General features: G+C 36.1%; 1 long non-coding RNA gene across 1 annotated transcript in view; it reads left to right on the top strand.

Annotated features, from left to right (window-relative positions):
- Window positions 1–447: 447 nt before the first annotated feature.
- The window catches only part of LOC124077956 (uncharacterized), a 36,368-nt gene continuing 16,456 nt past the window's right edge, over window positions 448–20,359 (top strand). The window contains exons 1-2 of the long non-coding RNA XR_006846769.2: window positions 448–557; window positions 14,444–14,474. This is a non-coding gene — a long non-coding RNA (uncharacterized LOC124077956). The remainder of the gene's footprint in view (window positions 558–14,443; window positions 14,475–20,359) is intronic.

Consider the following 20,359-nt stretch of genomic DNA (forward strand, 5'->3'; position numbering starts at 1 on the left):
TTTTCATATATTTATTGGCCATCTGTGTTTCTTCTTTTGAGAAGTTTCTGTTTAGATTTTTGTCCATTCACTAATTGGGTGTTTGGGGGATTTATTTCTTTGTTTTGCTTTGTTGGTGTTGCCTTTTTGAGTTCTTTATATATTCTGGATAATGATCCTTTATTAGGGGAGTAGCTGGCAAGATTTTATCCTGTTCTGTAAGCTCTCTCTTTATGCTCTTAATCCATTTCCTTTGCTGTCCAGAAGTTTTTTAATTTGATGGCATCCCATTTATTGATTCTTCATCTTATCTCTTGTGCTTTCGGTTGTCTTATTAAGGAAGTCACTGACAGCACCAATATATTGGAGTGTTGACCTTATGTTTTTTTCTAGCAGTTTCAAGATTTCTGGTCTAATTTTTAAGCCTTGACCTGAATCAGTTTGACTCTACGCCGGGTGAGAGAAAGAAAGAAATCTAGTTTCATTTTTTACACGTAGTTCTCTTAGTACCATTTGCTCAAAAGATTATCTTTTCTCCAAAATGAATTTTTGACACCATTGTCAAATATCAGATGGCTGTAAGTACATGAGGCTTTCTCTGTGACTTCTGTTCTGTTTCATTGGTCTTCATCTCTATTTTGATGCCACTACCATGATGTATTTGTTATGATAGCTCTATGGAATAATTTCAGATCAGGTATTGTGATGCCTCCTGCATCTCTTTTCTGGCTGAGCTTTGCTTTGGCTATTCTGAGTCTCTTATTCTTCCAAATGAATTTGAGAATTGTTTTTTCTGAATTTATGAAGAATGTCATTGGTGTTTTGATGAGGACTGCAATAAATCTATATATTGCTTTTTGTAGTATATCCTTTTTGGCAATATTAATTTTGCCCATCCAAGAACATGGGAGATCTTTCCATGTTCTAGGATCTTCTTCAATTTCTTTATTCAATGTTCTATAATTTTAATTGAAGGGCCCTTTTACCCCTTTGGTTAGATTAATTTCCAAGTTATTTGATTTGTTTTGAGGCTTTGTGAATGGAATGGTTTTTCTGATTTCTTCATTGACTGAATCACTGTAGGAATATAGGAACTCTATTGATTTATGGGTGTTGATCTTGTATCCTGCTACTTTGCTAAACTCATTTATAAACTCTAGAAGTCTTCTGGTGGAATTTTGGGGGTCTTCCAGATTCAAGATCATGTCATCAGCAAACAGAGATTGTGTGACTTTTTCTTTTCCTATTTGTATCCCTTTGATTTTCCTTATCAACCTGGCTAATGTTTTGAGGACTACATTGAACAGAACAATAAAAGTGGACAGCCTTGTCTTATTTCTGATTTTAGAGGAAATGTTTTTACTTTTACTTCTTTCGGTATGATTATTAACTTTTGTGTTTGTGATAAACAGCCTTTATGATGTTAATGTAAGTTCCTTCCATCTCTAGCTTCTCCAGAATGTTTAACATGAATGGGGGGTGATAGATTTTATCAAAGGCCTTTTCCACATCTATTGAGATGATTATGTGATTCTTGTCCTTAATTCTGTTAAAGTGGTGAATTACATTTATTGATTTGTGTGTGTTGAACCAATCTTGCATTCCTGAATGAAACCCACTTGGTCATGATGTATTATCTTCCTGATGTATTTGGGGTGGGGGTGGGGGTGGAATTACGGAAGATTGAACATATGAACTTAGACCACTGAGCCACATCTCTAGCCCCATTTTGGATTTTATTTAGAGACAGGGTCTCACTGAGTTGCTTAGTGCATCACTGTTGCTGTGGCTGGCTTTGAACTCATGATCCTCCTAATTCAGCCTCCTAAACCACTGGGATTACAGGCATGTGCCACCATGCCTGGATCTTGATGTATTTTTTAATGCAGTTTGAAAATATTTTATTAAGGATTTTTGCATCTATGTTCATCTAGGTTATTGTTCTGTAGTTCTCTTTCCTTGATTTACCTTTGTCTGGTTTTGGTATTAGGATTATACTGGCTTCATAGAATGTGTTCCTCCCTTTCAATTTCATGGAATAATTTGGGAAAACTGGTGTTAGTTCCTCTTCAAAGTTCTGGTAGAAATCAGCTGAGAATCCATCTGGTTCTAGTCTTTTCCTTTTGGAGAGGTTTTTAATTGCTTTTTCAATTTCATTAATTGGTTTTGGTCTGTTTGGATTTTCTGTATCTTCCTGATTCAATATGGGCAAGTCATATGTGTCTAGAAATTTATCAATGTCTTCTAGATATTCCAGTGGATTGGAGTATAAATTTTCAAAACACTTTCTGATTGTCCTCTGGATTTCAAAAGTGTCTGTGGTGATGTCTCTTTTAGTCACTAATTTTGTTGATTTCTGTCTTCTCTTTCTTTTGGTTAGTTTGGTTAAGGTTTTATCAACATCATCTTTCGAAGAACCAAGTTTTCTTTGCATTGATCTTGTGTATTGTTTTTTTTAATTCCCAATTTCATTAATTTGGGCTCTGATCTTAATTATTTTCTATCTTCTACTGATTTTGGAATTCGTTTTTTATTCTTTTTCTAAGGCCTTAAGGTGGAGCAAAAGTTTATTTATTTGGGATCTATATTTTTTTTGTAGGCACTTAGTGCTATAAATTTTCCTCTTAGGACTGCCTGCATAATGTCCCAGAGATTCTGATATATTGTATTTTAGTGCTCACTGGTTTCTAAGAATTTCTTGATTTCTACTCTCATTTCTTCTTTGATCCATTCTTCATTTAGGAGATTATTTGTTCAATCTCCATGTATTTATGAAGTTTCTATTATTTTTCTTGCTGTTGAATTCTACTTTCATCTCATTATGATCTGATAGGATACATGGGATTATATAGATTACTTTGTACCTGCTAAGATTGACTTTGTGACCTAGAATATGGACTATTTTGCAAAAACTTCCATGAGCTGCTGGGAAGAAGGCAAATTTAGCTGCTTTGGTGTGAAATAATCTATAAATGTCTATTAGGTCCATTTGATTTATAGTTTTATTTAGATTGAAAATATTTTTATTGGCTTTATGCTTTGATGACCTATTAGCAATAAGGGTGTGTTGAAATTATCCAGTATTATTGTTTTGGGGTCTACCTTTGATATCATGGAGTGTTTTTTATGTAACTGGGTACACTGATATTTACAGCATAAATATTTACTATCATTATATCTTCTTGTTGGATTGTTCCTTTACCAGGATGTAGTGGCCTTCTTTGTCTCTTCTGATTAATATATGCTTGAAATCTACTTTGTCAGAAGATAGATACTCCAGCTTGTTTGCAGAGTCTGTTGACATGAATATTTTTTTTCCATTCTTTTATCTTCATCCTGTGGGTATCTTCATGTATAAGATGAGTCTCTGTAAGCAGAATATAGTGAGATCTTGTTTTTTGATCCATTCTCCTAATCTGTTTCTTTTACTTGGGGAGTTGATATGCTTTACATTCAGTGTTAGCATGTTTGTGGTTTCCTGCCATTTTCGTTTTTTGCTATATTTAATACTGTTTTGAATCTCCTTTAGTATATTATTCTTCCATTGAGCTTCCTCTATTTGGGAATTTGGAGTTTGTTTTTCAGTTCTTCTGTGTGCCATTTATCTTTGATTATTCTTCATAGTGCTGGCTTAGTGGTCATGAATACTTTTAGTTTATTCTTGTCATAGATAGTTTTTTATATCCCCCTCAAATTTGAAACTGAGCTTTGATGGGTACAGTATCCTTGGCTGGCAGTTGTTTACCTTATGACTTTGAAAATCTCATTCCAGGTCCTCCTTGATTTTAGGAAATGAGTAGAGAAGTCTGAGTAAGCCTAATTGGTTTACCTCTAAATATGTCTTTATGTTTCTATGTTGCAGTTTTTAATATTATCTCCTATGTTCTCTTGGGTATTTTGATTATGTTGTGTCTTGGAGAACTTCTTGTTTGATTGGGTCTATTTGGGGGTCCTGTATGACTCCTGCATATGGCTATCTATCTATCTCATTTTTATATGGGATAAGTTTTCTGTGACTATCCCATTTAAAATGTTCTTAATGTCTTTAGTTCATATCTTCATGTTCTCTTCTATCCCAGTGATTCTAAGATTTGGTCCCTTGATGTAGTCCCAGAGTCTTTATATATTTTGATCATGTTCTATAACTTTTTATTTTTATTCTTATCTAGGTACTCAAGTTCATTTCCCTATCTTCAAGGCCTAAAGTTCTGCCTTCATGGGCTGAAGTTCCATTTTCTACACAATCTCATATGTTAGGGATACTTTCAAGGGAATTTTTAATTTGACTTGACTTTTATTTCTAAAACTTCTGATTAATTTCCTTTTGATATTTCTAATTTCTTATTGAAGTGATCTTTCATCTCCTGTATTTTCTTGCTTAATTCATAGCTTAGGTCTTCTTAGTTCATTTAACATTTTAATAATCAGTTTCTTACAATTTTTCTCTGGATTTTGCCCACTTTGATATGAGTGGGATCCTATACTGGGGGATTCTGAATTTGGGGGGATTCTTTTTGTCTGTTTCCTCATGTTTTCAGAGTCTTAGATTTGCTCATGGATTGAGATGGGTTCCCATTCCTATTTTTTACATATGACCTTTTTTTGTGTGTGTAATATTTTATTTGTTCTAGAATTTCTGTTTTTTATATATAAGATGTCATGGACCTGAAGTCCTTTTCTGATTATTCCTCTTTGTATCCTGGTTGTTAGTTTGGTGGGGTTTCTTGGTCTCCTCAATTTTTGAGTTGGAGTAATGTTAAGGAGTCAGGTGAGGAGGCTATATCATGTTTGGGGTGAGATTCACTGTTGCCCAGTTAAGATGTGAGTACATCTCAGCAGCTGGATCTGCATTCTGTATCTTAAAGTGTCCCATTCTCTTTCCAGCCCCTCTTAGAGGGGGGGGGGGGGGAAAGCCAGTTTTGCCCCTAGTGTCATCAACGGATGTACAGCATTAAAATAAATGTTCAGTGTCTATTTTGACATCTATAATACTAATTGCCACTTCTATAGAAATGGTGGGGTAGCATTTAATAACAGTACCAACAAAAAAACATAAACTAGATCAGATATTCAACAGCAAGTGTTGCCTATGTTGACCACGTAATAATAATCACAACTTGAATGGGTTATGAATTACATAAACTACATAATTTCTGTTACTTCATGGGATTACAGTTTCTTAAGGAAAAGGAAATAGGGTAGGTAGCCAAGAGAAACATTTAAAGTGTTTGAAAAAGTGATCAGAAGAAAGGCAGGAGATGGGGAACAAGTGTCAATTGTAAAGAAGAAGGAAAAATAAATTAACTGACAGCAATGAAAAAAGAAAGAACAAGAGGAGCGGAGAACAGGAAATTTTGAATGCTGGAGGTGGGGGTGTGAAAAAGGAGAGAGAAGGGATCCCAGAACCTAGGTATGAACAAACCAGCAAATATAAGGTTGAAACAACTCCAACCCTCATATAATTGTACCTCACCAAGTCTAATCTAAGCTAAATAATGAACACATTAATAGGTCTCTCCTATTAATGCATGTTATATGAATAGAATAGACATATATATTCAAATTATCCACACAATGAGAGAATACACAACCACAAACACATACACACACACACACAAAAAAAGCACGCAAAATAAAAAAGTGAAGAATAGTATAATAAAATGTTTGAAAAACTTTTAAAAAAATAAAATTTAATAGGAGTAAAAAATGAGAATATGGAGGGGAAAAAAGAAACAAGGAGAAAAAATTTAAAAAAAATCTTTATGAGAGACAGAGGGTTGTTTCTGATGTGGTGGTCAAATCTGTTGGCAGAGATGGGTTTTCAGTTTTTATATTTATTTTTGGCTCTGTATTTTTGGCCACTGTCCTTGTGTTCCTCACCTAGCTGCCAGCAGGGTGCAGCTCTCAGCTTCCAATCTCCCAGTGTTGGTTGGGATAGCCTGGCGAGTACTGATGAATCGTGTGATCCTGAGGCCGGGGTGAGGTGGAATTTTACATTCGAGTTTCCAGTTGTAGGGGTTTGGCCTTTGGTGACTTTTGGAACCCTGCAGGTGAGTACTGGAGATGGGGTTGACAGCCCCTATGAGTATGGAGCTCCCTCTCTCTGCTGGGCTTCTGGAAAAGTCCACTTTCCGGGCATAAGGACTAAGCCTGCACAGGTTTAACTTTCACAGATATGATGGGATTGACCGGGTACCCGCCCTGAAATGAAGTTGTCATTCTGTGGCAGAAGTGAGTGTCCTCGTAATAGCTCTTCTAAGGTGCCAGCCATTATGGGATTTTTTCTCCCTTGGGATCCAGAGGCTAAACGACCCTGTGTGCCTGTTTCAGTCTCTCTGGTTCATTCACTCTATGGGAACGTTTTTGGAGGCTGCCATTGGCTTCCTTTTGAGTCCCCATCCCCCCCTCCTCCCTGTTCACATCTGTGCAGATTCCAGGGGACAGGTTTCAGCACCTGCCAGCGTGGCCTGCTCGCAGAGGGCTTCTGCCCCCACAGAACACCTCCACCCCAGCAGAGCGCTGCAGATTGGTTTTCACTGAAAGGGCTTAGCCTCCCAACTCTGTGTCCAGAATAATCAGCATTCCTTGGAAACCACAGATGTTTCTTTATTTTTAAAATAAAATTTCTTTACCCCCTGGTCATGCATCTCTAGTCTGTGCTCCCTGCTCCGGCTGCTAGAGGCTGGAGCTGGCGCTTCTCTGAGGTATTATTATGCTTGAGTTACCGACTTGCTGTAGCTCTCTGAACTTTTTTCTTTTTCTTTTTTTTTTTTTTTTCAAATTCGGTATTATATTTCGGTGAGGTTCCTTTTTCACTCACCTCAATGAGGAATATTCTTCCAGCTTTGTTAGTGAGCTGAGGAACTGCTGGGCTGTGCTTCCTTTCTCCACTCTGCCATCTTGTGTCTATTTTTTTTTTAACTTAACCCCTCCAATATCCCCAGGGGATTTTATTTAGAGACAGGGTCTTGCTAAATTGCTTAGGACCTCACTAAGCTGCTGAGGCTGCCTTTGAACTTGCAATCCTCCTGCCTCAGCTTCTCAAGCCACAGGGACACAGGTTGGTGATAGTATTTTAATTTTAATTTTGACAGGCACATAATATTGGTGCATAATTGTGGAGTACAGTGATGGTTTGATTCATGTGCACATTGTGTAATAATAAATCAGGATAATTAGCATAGCCATCAACTTAAACATTTAGCAGTTCTTTGTGGTGAGAACTTTCAAAATCCTCTCATAGTTATTTTGAAATGTACAGTGCATTATTGTTAACTATCACCACCTTACAGTACAATGAAACACCAGAATGTAATTTTTAATCACATGCTTTGCTATATAAATAACAAAAGAATATTTGAGCATGAACAGTACAAAACTACTAAATCTTTCATAGAAACAATTTTATAAAAATATTTTTTATATTTTAAAATGTAAATGTTAGGTTTAGAACCTATTATCCACCACCACCACCCCCAAAATTGTCCCAAATTTGAGTAATATTTATTCTACTGGAGGCTTTTATATAGTTAAAGTGTGTCAAATAACAGTGTTAAGGCCAAAACACAATGCTCCTATGGCAGGCTATGTGAACTTTACATAGAAAGTAAAAGACAAAGTCAAAAGTAACTACTTTATAAGACAAGACAGAAAACAGATGCCACAGAAGTGATGAGAACAGCACATTTGGTGGGGATATTACTTCCTAGGGGGTTAGGGACCAGACAGAAGAGCAGGAAGTCTCCTGGAAGATGAAGGATTTCATAGTCATTGTTTACTTTCAACCTTTCTTTCTCACTTTGAAGCTACACAAACACGGGGCATTATTGATGTGGCGATATTCCTTTCTTGTCTGGGAAAATACAGAGGGCCATTATCCTAGTCAACAGGAACTATGAGACGTGCAGATTTCCCAGGGAGAGTTACTTGCAGATGCTGAATCTCCTAACTCATTGCTCTATCACCCCAATACAAAAATGTTTATTCTAAAATAAACAAACAACATTTTTAATAAATAAAGCTCTTCTATGTTTCATAACTCAAAAAGTTAGAAAAATATAGACAAGTTTACATTTTCAAATTCATAGGTTAAAAATATTCTTGCCAATTTTGCTGCTACACAGTAGAGATTTTCAAAAAAATCATTTCAGTTTTGCCATTTCATGTCATCTCAGAATGTTTTGCAAATGGAATCCATTTATCTATGTGTGTCTAACATTATTTAAATCTGAGAAAGTAAATACTAAAGAAGTATCCAGAGGAAAAGAGATTTACTTACCTTTTATTATTATTTAACTTCAGTTCTCTCTTTCCTCTGCTTCAAACTTTCTGCTTTATCTGGGGATTTCCAAATTGTGAGAAAAGAAGGAAAAGTCAATAAATACAGATTATTTTTTAACAACTGTCTTAGTGATATTTTAGCGCCATCTTTTAAATAGCATTTCTAACAAGAAAATATACTAATCTGAAACTATTATTGGGGAGATTTTATATGCAGAGAGAGATTCTCAAAAGAGGAGAAAAAATATAATTCTAGAACCCAGTTACTTATCACCTTTTCCATTGCACATGGAAAACTACAGAAGGGAAATGCTCTTTGAAGTCTGCATAACTGACCAAAAGATAGGGGATCTCTTGTTGGTAGGTTCCTGTAATAAAGAAGTGAAATTAGCTTTTTTATCTCATACTTGGAAAAGAAACAGAAAATCATGGGTTTGATGTTTTCTTCACTTTCCAGGCCTGAGTGTCCCAGGGGCAAAAGGATTATTGCAGTATTTACACAAGTCAGTAGAACTAAATCCTGCCCAAACAAAGAATTAGAGGAGTTAATAGTTATTTCTTAAAAACTCTAACTCTTCGGTAGCTCTTAAATTTTAGAAAACCAAGTTTGTAAATAACATTTAAAATGGTATAAATAACCTTATATATCATTGATTATCGATGTACCATGACAAAGTATTTGCTTCTCTCTCAGAAAAGGATGAATCTTATTGGCAAAGCAAGGAAAAATGGCTCCCAACTGGATATGTCCAAATACATTAGACAGGAATCATATGTATTGGACATCAAAAAGGCTTGTGGCCCAGATTGAGCACTATTACCTTAACAATCAAAAATAATGTGTTTCTATCAGCACAGAGTTAGAACAATTAAGATCATACTATAAATTCTATCTAAAAACACAGCAAAGAAAGAACTCATTCCCAAACCTATCTGGTGTATTTCTCAAAGGATTTTCATCAATAAACTAAACATAGGTGTTAAAGCATAAATCATAAACTGATCTGCTTTGGATTTTTCTTTTACCTTTTAATCCCATCGCCCCTCTTGTACCTACCTCTCCTGTGCTTGCTTACTCTTCATTCTGTAGTGAGCTCACTCTTCCTCCCTCCCTCCTTCATTCCCTCCCCCCCTCCCGACTACCTCTATCTTGCCTAAAGATAACCCAGTTTCTTCTTTCCTGAAAATGTGGTCTCTAAGTCACTTACTGTGACTGTCTTCCTGATACACTCCCAAAGCAACCATAATTGTCACAAATCCTCCCAGTCCTTCTTTTCTTTCTTTCTAAACATTCTATTAAAAAAAAAAAAAACTCACAGTAGCTAGAATGTGGAACCAACCTAGATGCCCTTCAATAGATGAATGGATTTAAAAAATGTGGCATTTATACACAATGGAATATTACTCAGCACTAAAAAATAATAAAATCATGGCATTTGCAGGCAAATGGATGGCATTAGAGCAGATTATGCTAAGTGAAATTAGCCAATCCCTAAAAAATAAATGCCGAATGTCTTCTCTGATATAAGGGTGGTGACTCAAAATGGGATAGGGAGGAAGAGCACGAGAAGAAGACTACCACTAAACAGGGAAGAGAGGTGGGAGGGAAAAAGAGGGAGAAGGGGAGTTTCACAGAAGATGGAAGGAGAACCTCATTGTTATACAGAATACATATAAGATGTTGTGATGAGAAAAAGAAAAAAAAAAGTGTGTCACATTAGATTGGATAGAGAGAAAGGATGGGAGAGGAGGGGAGGAGTAGGGAGGATAGGAAGGACAGCAGAATAGAATAGACAATATGATTGATGTATGTACATTCCATGTATGTATTATATGTCAAATGCATTATACTGTCATGTATGACTAAAAAAATAAATAAATAAAAATTTAAAAAAAAACTGTGTCAGATGTTAGATAGTAGGCCCGCCCCTTTTCACTCAGTGAAACTTTTCATGAGTTCTTTTCATGAGTTCTCATGTTAACTATTGTCTATGTTAACTATTTTGAAATTCATCTTTTGAAATAATCTCACTCTGCCTAGCTTTAGTTGTGTATATGACTTGTTTCCTTATGTAGGTTATAAGCATCTTTATCTAGCACAATGCCAAGGAAGTGTAAGTACTTGAAAACTATATTAGTTTGGTTTTTTGACCTCTGTGATTATTTTCTTCCTTGTCAACCCTGGTGTAACTCTAGTAAGTTTGGCCATTTAGCTAGATTGATAGTTTCCAAATTGTGCTTCAAAGAACCCCTCAGAAGGCTGGGGCTGTAGCTCAATAGTAGAGCACTTACCTCAAGTGTGTGAGGCACTGGGTTTGATACTTGGCACCACATAAAAATATTGTGTCCATTTACAACTAAAATATATATATATATATTTTTTTTTTAAAAGAAACTTCAGAAATTAAAGGAAAAAGAGAGCCACAGGATTTAGGCTGTTGTCCTCATCTGTGCCAAAACAAAACAAGTAATAAAGATTATAGATCACTAACATTGATAACCAAATTATAAGGTGACTAAATCACAGGACAGAGATGCCAGCCTCTAGGAACTCCTCACTTCCAGTAGGGAAATAGGGGTAAAAATATAAGATAATATAGGTGAACTAAATGAATTAGCAAAACCTGTGTAATTTTGCATGTGAAAACTTGGGGAGACTTAAAATCATCTTTAATTGCCTTTAAATTTGAAGATTTCACTAAAGCAGAACATCCATGAATACCTGTTGACTAATGATACACTTTCCTTTTCTCCCATCTAAGAGTCCCTGATTGTTATCTTTCCGTTATGGATGCATCAGAGATTTTTTTAAATGAAATTCGTAGATTTGCTTAATAAAGGAAATTAAAATCTGGCTTTAATATCATGTAGTAATTAAATCTCAGCCTGTTTAAATTAAAACAAACAAATCATAGATTACAATCTATGGAATTCTTAAGTTCTTAGCCAATGATTGTAATTATCTAAAATTACTATCGCTTTCAGTTCCAACAGTTTGTATGTACTTTCTTATTCCTTTTCTTGATACATGAATTTCTTCTACCAGTTAGCTTCTCACTCTAGATGATACTACTAGCCAAAATAAGGAACATAGCTCTGTTCACCACAGAGCTTAGCTTAGTGTCTAATACATAGTAAACATTCAGTAAATACAGATCTGTTGAATGGATGAGAAATTTAATGAATTAAAGTCTGAAAATAATCTTTATTAATGTTAGTAGCTTCCAGCTACAGACTAGTCATGTTCAAACTGCCTCTATTTAAGATGTCTTGTAATTTTTTCTACCATATTTCAGACACTCTTACTTCTCCGAGGAAGACAGAGTAAGACACTGATAATAATAAGCATGAACTTCATGTAGTGCTGAACACACATCTACACTCTAACACATGAACTTAAGAAATTATCAATCAAATGTCTATGATTTGTAGACATAGTCTCCTTACTTGCCTTTGAGGATTATTGCGCATATTAAATTTATAATACATATGAAAATTCACATCATAGCACTTGTCATACAATGTTGTACATCAATAAGTGTTGTACTTGGTTCTCTCTGCAGCACACTTCTTTGTTTCTGCTTCACCTGGATCTGATACCTGCAAAAAAATTGAATTCCAGCCAAAAGAGCTTTGCCTCTGGAATCTAGTTCCTCCACCCCAACCAACATTCAACATAGTGTCCTTACCATCTCCCTGACCAATGGTGATCTCATTCTCATTCACTCTGCTAGCAGAGGAATTTAGAACATAGGAACCAGGAAATTTTATTCTCACTACTTCTTTCATTTCCTCAAAACTTCTGAAGGAAAAACCAAGCATACCAGCACCAGGTCTTAAGTTCTTTGTATTTAATCAAAGAATGCATTATAAGGGTAATAGGAAATTTTATCTAATTAACACTATTTTCTCTAAAACAGACTTTTAAAGTTAGCGGCTTAAATTTCCTCCTTGGGTTTTATTACCTTTTGAAAACAAAGTAATTTGAAATCTTAGTACCCATTACTATTTCATTGAACATTTCTTCAAAATCTTAAGTAACTCAATTTCAGCATAAAGTATTAATTAGCAGTTTATACCTTCACAATGTCATTAGTGACCTTTATTCAGAGGTTGTTGAGGTAATTCTGTGATGTAACCAAATTAAATTTCAACCTGAAGTATGGGCAATTATTTTAAATCAGGTCTTTTAATATTGGCTAAATGGATAATTGTTCAACTTATGTAGTAACTCATTTCCCCACAGAGAGTTAACAACTGTTGTTTTATTTTGGATGATCATCATGCTTAAGAGTTTTCTATACAACCCAGTCAAACGTATGCTCACCCACCAGCAAAGAGTGGGGGAGTCACTGCCTATTCCCACAACATAATATTTAATTCCACTTTTAGATAAAAGTAGCTCTGTTTTGTCCAATGAGATCTTCTGAATTAGTTTTTTCCTGGATTTGCTTGCCTCCCTTCCCTTTGCCTTTGTTGCTTTCATTTTTCCATCTATTCTCTATTACTAACTATACCCTTTATCTATAAATTTCATTCACTATATCATTAAGCCTATTCTAGGATGATTTTTCTCTAGCTCTCTCCTTTATGTTCATTTCTTAATTACTTGTTTTCCTAAAGAGAAAACACAGGAATAATTTTTACCAAACTGGGATTATCATGGTAATATGCCATAGTTTATAGACACCCTAGCCAGATGCTCCAAAGAAAGGCATTAAACTACTCGAAATTCTATAACAACATTCAATGATTCACTTATTCATAAACTAAAATATTTAACATTTCAATGAAAAAAAAATGACAGACTTTCCATCATTCTATCTAGTCCAGAAAATAAGAATGAAAGTCTTTGATTTTTAATAAAACTAAGATGACTTTGTGTTGCACTCTTCTATAGTTATATAATTATTTTTAGAAACCTATTACTCCAAAAGTGACTAGATAAATACACTTAGGTGAAAAGTCTTGCTGCTCATTCTTAGTTCTCTAAGGATATAAACACAGCAGTTTGCTGTCATTTCACTTAGCTGGATTTAATTCTACTTTTTTACTCCACATGTATTTATTGGGCACATACTGTGTTCTGGACACTAAAGATTTGAGTAATACTTTGGTGAAAAGTCAGGGTTGTATCTGTTCATGTCTTATACTCTTATAAACTCTAAAGAGTGAAAGCATAAGAAGATTTGAGAGAGTAAGACTAAGGGTCTTGGTTTAGATTGGGGTGTCTGGAAAGACATTAGTGAGTAGGACTTGTGAAAATGAAACGAGATAGTAGGTGCAAAGTTCAGCTCCCAATTATTTGATCAACATGCCTCAAGTGACTATCTTCCACAGGGGAAACCTGTAGAAAAGTGGGGATCTGGGATGGCAGGAGGAGGACCACGGACATTTCATGGTATTAACCAGATATGGTGTGTGTCTGGAAATGGAGTGACATCACCACACACTGGCAGCTACACAGGTGTTTGAAATAACCTCCCTTCACTGCAGCATGGAGGACACCAGTCCACAAAAATACTACACTGCTTTTGCATCACCTATGAGGCAGCACTTTCTCTAAGAAACAGTTCCAAAATTAGAAAATCCAGAATCTACCCAGAACTTTCACAGTACTAAAGTGCCACTGACATGTTTGTCCACTGCTCACAAGGAAAGTGTAAGAATCTCAGTGAATGAGATCTCAGGTTATTAGAAGATGTGAGATAAATTGAGGAACATTGGAGAAGTTACAAAGTGGAGAATCCTAGTTCATGTGCTATAGAAAAATCATTGCTCGTATTAGAGAGGACAGTGGTGTAATGTACACCATGAGTTTCCAAGTTTTCTCAGACTCTATTGGTCATCTCTTATTGTCCTGAAATCTCAGGGGACTAATGTAGATTCATGAGTAAAGGACCTGGAAGGTACTGTGCTGACAAGATTTCCAAGTAATTTGGATTTTTTTTTAGCCACATTTAAAAAACCCTGTTATAGAGAAAGCTATGCAAATTTTACAGCCCTGGACTAACCAGGTGAAGAATCTTACATGACCTGTGAAATTTATTTTATCTTTGGTTACAAATTGATAAGAAAATTTGAACTTCAAATATTGCATTTTGAAACTGATAAATTGGTAAAAGGTTTGTAGGGATTTAATTCTGACTTTTTATTTCACCTTGATATTTTCTTCTTTTGTCAGATGATTTCCACAAACCCAAGACAACAAGAGTGTAAGTTCTATAAAGCTAAACAGTTGATTTGGTTTGGGTTTTTGTTTGTTTTGTTTTGTTTTTTGTTTTCTTGTGTGTTTTTTTTTTTTTTGGATGCCCCTCAATATTTTCTTCAATAATTTGTGTACGTAAAATACTTGTTAAACAAATATTTAAACCAGATTTAAATACAAAGCCAATTGCTGCCAGTTACCGTTACATTGCCTCCTCACACAAGTTAAAAGTTCTTTGGGGTTCCTAAGAAATGAGCAACCTTACTTTTAGCTTCATTTTCACAAAACAATTTACTCTTCGGGCTGTCAAGTTCATAAAACGAATAGCCTCCCTTCTTCAATTTTATTCTGGAACACTCTTGGCCATTTCTCTTCTTTGCTTGTCTGGGATTTCTTCTTATTTTGTTTTACTCTCTTATCCTTAGCAAAGCATCACCAAACAAAGGACAAAATAAGGGCAATGAAACAATTGTGCAATGACTTTTATTTCACAGCTCTGCTCATCTGCTGCACAAATAGCAGAACCCGTGGTTAATCACCGCATACCTCGGTTCCCAGGGCACTCGTGGAGCGTCCCATATGGTCTGTTCAAAACGAGGACTCACACATATATCAAACACAAATTATGCAAAGAAATGTGATCATACAGTGGAACCAAGTCATAAGAGAAAAATACCTGTTCAACAAAAACAGAAACCTACTTAATAAACACTTCACATTTCTGGTTCCCAAGGCAAAGCAATAATGTGCACACTATATAAATCTTCATCCTAACATTAGCGAGGATAATCTCTCCGACATACTCAACTGGAAGTTTTCATCTCCATTCATCCAGGCCAAAGGAGAAAAGTTTAATTGATTATTTCCATCTTCTTGTTCTTTAATATTGCAGGCTTTTCAAGTCTCGCTGACTTGGTCACTTAGTAAAGTTGTAAAGTATTTTTTTCCCAAAAATTTCATCTCTTAACTTTTAGTCTGTACCTTTTCCTCTTGACTTAAATATATTTTCTTAGCTTTAGGATGGGTAACCACATGTTATGGTTTGCATGTGCGGTATCCCCCAAAGGTTCACCTGTGAGACAATGCAAGAAGGTTCAGAGGAGAAATGATTGGGTTATAAAAGTCTTAACCCAATCAGTGAATTAATCCCTTGATAGGAATTAACTGAGTGGTAATTGAAGTGGTAGGTTATGGCTGGAGGAGGTGGGAATCATGGCGTGGCTTTGAGGTATATATTTATATCTGACAAGTGGAGACTCTCTCTGATTTCTGATCACCATGTGAGCTGCCTCCCTCCACCACTTTCTCCCACCATGATATTCAGCCTTGCCTGAAGCCCTGGGATATGGAGCCAGCCATCTATGGACTAAAACCTCTGAAACCATGAGCCCTCAAATAAACTTTTCCTCTCTATAGTTGTTCTGCTCAGATCCTTTAGTCACAGCAGCAAAAAAGCTAACTAAAACACGATATAAACTAGAGCACTTTTGAAATGGAAAGAGGCACTAAACAGAAAAGACACTACAACAACAAATGAAAATAGAGACTGTTCTGGGCAGACTGAGAGTCACAGTCATCTTTTCTAAGGCTTTGCTTTTTGACTAACAAAAATCTTTTTCACTTACTTTTAAGGTTGGTCCAAAGTCCAAGGTTACATAAGCTGAAAACCATTTTAACTGCTGATCCTACTGCAACAAATTTCATATTCCACATGAAAGGCAACTGACAAAGGCTGAAAAATATCAGTTTTCAGGAGCTTCATCCAGTAACAAGAAAGCATAGAGAAGGAAAGGGGAAAAAGTCTTTTGGGTATAATTATATGCAGGTACCCTAAGAATGGAGAAAGAGTGAAAGCAAGTGATTAATCACATTAATTCATAGGTATTAATATTCCCATTTTTTATAAATCAGAGACCTACACATCAATGATGAATGTGTGAATTACTGCAACTATTTTTGAAAAGTAACCTACAATATCTATTCAAAAATTTAAAGCACCTATCCAGGAAACCTTACTTTGAATAACATCTTCAAAAACTTAAACCACCAGTACATAATGGCGTATGTATGGGGACGTTGTCGCAACATTGTTTTTAAAGGCAAAAAAAAAGTAATCAGAAATCACATCAATGAACAATTATCAAGAATATAAGTAATGGGCTGGGGTTGTGTGGTTCAGTGGTAGAGTGCTTGCCTAGCACACATGAGGCACTGGGTTCCATCATCAGCACTACATAAATAAAAAACAAAAACAAAATAAAGGTATTATGTCCATCTACAACTAAAAATATTTTTTTAAAAAAGACTACAAGTAACAATAAATGGTAGCAAGGATGTAGGGGAAAATGTACACTCATACATTGCTGATGGGACTGAAAATTGATGCAACCACTCTGTAAAGCAGTATGGAGATTCCTCAAAAAACTAGAAATGAAGCCACCATTTGACTCAGCTATCTTACTCCTCAGCATATATCCAAAGGACTTAAAATCAGCATACTATAGTAACATAGCCATATCATGTTTATAGCAGCTCAATTCACAATAGCTAAACTATAGAACCAATCTAGGTGTCCTTCAACAGATGAATGGATAAAGAAAATGTGGTATATATACACAATGGAATATTTCACAGCCACATAGAAGAATAGAATTATGGCATTTGCCAGTAAATGGATGGAACTGGAGAGTATCATACTAAGTGAGATAAGCCAACCCCAAAAAACCAAGGGCCAAATGTTCTCTCTGATATGTGGAGGCTAACACACAATAAGGGGATGGGGGTGATGGAAAAATAGAAGTTCATTGTATTGGACAAAGGAAAATGAAGGGAAGTGATGGGGGGATGGGAATAGGAAAGACAGTAGACTGAATCAGACAAAACTTTCCAATGTTCATACATGAATACACAACTAGTGTAAGTCCACATCTTGTACAACCACAAGAATGGTATTCTAATTAGAATAAATTATACTCCATGTATGCATGGTATGTCAAAATACATTCTACTGTAATATATAACTAAAAAGAACAAATAGAAAAGAAAGCAGAATAATAAATGTAACCTGATCTTATTATTTTGAAAAGAGGAATACCCCTATGTGTAATGTATAGACTATTTACTTTATTCATTCAATCTGCTCTATGATTATATTGATGTGTATTTGAAGGAGCATCTGAATTAAATCAGGATGATGGTACTGACTAGGGAAGGGTAAAGATAACAGTTCTCTGTGCACCTTCAAACTTTTTTGACAGGTTATAAAAGTATGTGCTACTTTTGTGACTTTCACATATCCAATTAAGAAAGGAACTGTGCATTTTACACATGCAAAAACAAAAACTCATTATTCTTAAGTAACTAAATGAATGAACCTCCTGACACTAGGATGTGGTCAGTTTGAGCTCAGATTCAAGCCCAACTCCAAAGCACCATGGCAACAAGTCTCCAGGAGAAACTATTGCCTTTAGAACAATTTACTGTTCGGCAATCCAGCAGTTCATTCAGGATGAAACAAACTTAGAAGGAAAAGGAAAGACATATGAAGTAAGTTAGACTTTTCCACTTCAAGAATAACAATGCAAAGGTAACATCCAATGCCATAGGCTCTTAGATGTTCTTGTTCACTCAGGCTCATTTGAGATTCTTTCATCATTTTGCCAACTGTGGTCCTGATTTTCCTAATCTTATAAGCTCTCTGAAAGGTATTCTTCCACAGAGTCTAACAACTCAAAAACTGTGAAAAGGGCAAATAAACAAGGTTTCCCTAGGGTTGTAACCAAGGTCATCTCTGGACACACACACACACACACACACACACACACTCATACTCACTCCCCCCCATTGAAGTCTAGCATTAACAGTGGACATTATATCAATCCCACAATTATCGGTGGAGTCACAAACCATACTCTTCTCACAGGTATGAAAGTTATAAAACCAGACTAGGTGTTTGTCAACAGATGAATAGATAAAGAAAATAAAGTCTATGTACATGGTGGAGCTTTGTTCAGCGATAAAGAGCCAAATTATATTGTTTCCAGGAGAAAGGATGGGACTGGATAGCATCACAGTAAGCTTATTAAGGGAAAGACAAGGGTTTGTAGGTTTCACATATGTGAAAACTAGAGAGAAAAATGAAAAATAAAGGGTTTCATTAAATAGAAGGGAGACCGAGAAAGAGGATGAGAGGGAGGGAGCAGGGGAGAGTAAGGCTAGGTACTAGGGAACAAAACTGATCAAAGTATGCTATGTGCTTGGAGGAATATGCCACAATGAAACCCACTATTCTATACAATTATTACGCAGCAATAAATAATAGTTATTCTATCAGGAGACTCCAAGAGAAGTGATAGACCAAGAACTGAACAGAACACAGAGCAAGTGCTGCTTGAGCCAAAGAACAGGGCTGAGGGAGAAGGGCACCCAGAATAAGAAGAGATCCTGAGCTCTTGATCCAAAACTACAAGCAAAGCATCATCAGGTCTCAGGAGCACAAGAACTAGGAATTGGAAAGTCTTTGGACCAAGCCTGTCCCATCCCCTCATCCCCTGTCTTCCTGGCTGTCTTCTCCCTAGATTTTTGTGCACGCTGTTCTTGGCTCTCTCAGCAAGCCTCTTAGCCAGCTCACTTTGTGCAGTTCTCAAGAAAGCTTCAGAGCTCCATCATTTATCGTGGCCCCCAGCTCCAGCAACTTCCTTTGTTAATTCAAATTTTCATGGATACACAATCTGATTGGCTTATCACAGCTGGTTTAGTAAAAGCACTTTTTTTAAAAAAAAAAAAGCACTTACAGCGTGTCATAGCCCCTGGTCAGCATGTGAAATTGTTGTCCAAAAACTGATTGCTCTGACCCAATTCCATGTGGACCACAAACGTAAGTGGACACCGTGGATACAAAAACACCTAATAGATAGACCTGTCTGGACTAATAATAGGACAATATGATTAACAGGCACATATCAAAGGTTTATTTGAACTGTAGAGAAAAAAAGTTTATTTGGGGGCTCACAATTTCAAAGTCCATAGAAGACCCCAGCTCTATTCCTTGGGGCTCAAGTGAGGCAGAACATCATGGTGGAAGTCTGTGGGCGAGGGAAGTGATTCACATAATGATCGGAGAGCAGAGAGAGACTCCACTCAATACAAAATATATACTCCAAAGCCATAACCCACCTCCTCCAGCCACACCTTACCTGCCTATGGTAACCCCTGCCTATAGTTAATCCCATCAGAGGATTAATTCATTGACTTGGTTAAGGCTTTCATAACCCAATCATTTCTCGCCCAAACCTTCTTGCACTGTCTCACATATGAGCTTTTGGTGGACACCTCAGATCCAAACCATAACAATTTGCTAGTCATTTGGAACTTAGAACTTTTTTGCCTCGGGCAAAAGTCTCATAAGGGAGAGGAATAGACATCAATTGTTTATTTTGCTAAGCAGAGTGATAGGACTTTAAATTCATTTTCTAATTTTGTTTCATTCATTCACTAATCCTCTAAGCAAATTACTATCTCTACAGTGGTCTAGGCATTATAGTTAGTCTCCAAACATAGCTATCAATATCTTATTAAAATTGAAATATATATTCACAACATCTAAAATAGGATGGATGATGTTCCAGTAGGGTCTGTTAATAGCACATTCTCCCCCCAGCGGGAGTGATAACTACATCTCCTACCTCTTCCTTTATCTTTTATCTAGAAATAGGGCAGGTCTCACTGGAGGCCATAAGCGATGGGAGACCCATGGCCTGTGAGAACAGATCTGGAGTAAAGCACAGGCCTGAGAAGCAGGCAGTTGGCAAAAGTGAAATACAAAATATATACTCCAAAAAATAACAAAGCATTTATGAGGGCTTAGGAAGAGGACAGGGCAATAAGAAATAA

The sequence above is a fragment of the Marmota monax genome, unplaced genomic scaffold (assembly GCF_021218885.2).
Source record: "Marmota monax isolate L192 unplaced genomic scaffold, Marmota_monax_Labrador192_F-V1.1 WCK01_AAM20220418_F8-fsc00027, whole genome shotgun sequence".
NCBI lineage: Eukaryota > Metazoa > Chordata > Mammalia > Rodentia > Sciuridae > Marmota > Marmota monax.